The sequence below is a fragment of the Sinocyclocheilus rhinocerous genome, unplaced genomic scaffold (genome assembly GCF_001515625.1).
Source record: "Sinocyclocheilus rhinocerous isolate Xijiao unplaced genomic scaffold, SAMN03320098_v1.1 scaffold262, whole genome shotgun sequence".
NCBI lineage: Eukaryota > Metazoa > Chordata > Actinopteri > Cypriniformes > Cyprinidae > Sinocyclocheilus > Sinocyclocheilus rhinocerous.
The window spans coordinates 1,463,789-1,464,380 of NW_015641038.1; the positions used below are offsets into that span (position 1 = coordinate 1,463,789).

The following is a 592-nucleotide window of genomic DNA, read 5'->3' on the forward strand; positions in this document are numbered from 1 at the left end:
TAATTGGCATATGATGATTATCTATGTTTAATACACTCTAAAAAATGCTGGGTTAAATACAACCCAGTGCTGGGTAAAATAGAGACAAACCCAGCAATTGGGCTGTTTTGACCTACTAGATTCAACTTGATTTTTTAAGTCAGTTTAATTTTACTGAAATTCAAAGAGCCCAATTTAGTTCATGCGCAGGAGTCAAATTTGTACATGAATCAGAATCAGAGTCCTTTCCAAGAAAATTTTTTTTTCAGCAAATCTAGACATAAGACTCATGTTTGAAACATGAGACATCGCAGTGCAACATCAAACAAGGAGACACGGGCAGACTATACAGCATTTGCTATTTTATTTATTATTTTTTATATCATCATATATTTTATATATAATTTTGTTTTACGATTGCAAATTGCTTACTGGTAACAGTGAGTTTTGCATTTCTGTACCAAATAAAGAGTATAAACTATATCATAAGATAAGTCAATATTTGAACCACTTTAAAGTTGTTGTTTTTTCCCCCCTTACATATGTTTTTCTCTGTTTATAGGCAAACATTTGACTGTGAGTCTGAGACTTGATGAAGGGTAAGTTTTGCATT

General features: G+C 31.8%; 1 long non-coding RNA gene across 1 annotated transcript in view; it reads left to right on the forward strand.

The window, feature by feature from the left end:
• Positions 1-425: 425 nt before the first annotated feature.
• The window catches only part of LOC107754296 (uncharacterized), a 5,749-nt gene continuing 5,582 nt past the window's right edge, over positions 426-592 (forward strand). Inside the window, exon 1 of the long non-coding RNA XR_001641567.1 lies at positions 426-499. This is a non-coding gene — a long non-coding RNA (uncharacterized LOC107754296). The remainder of the gene's footprint in view (positions 500-592) is intronic.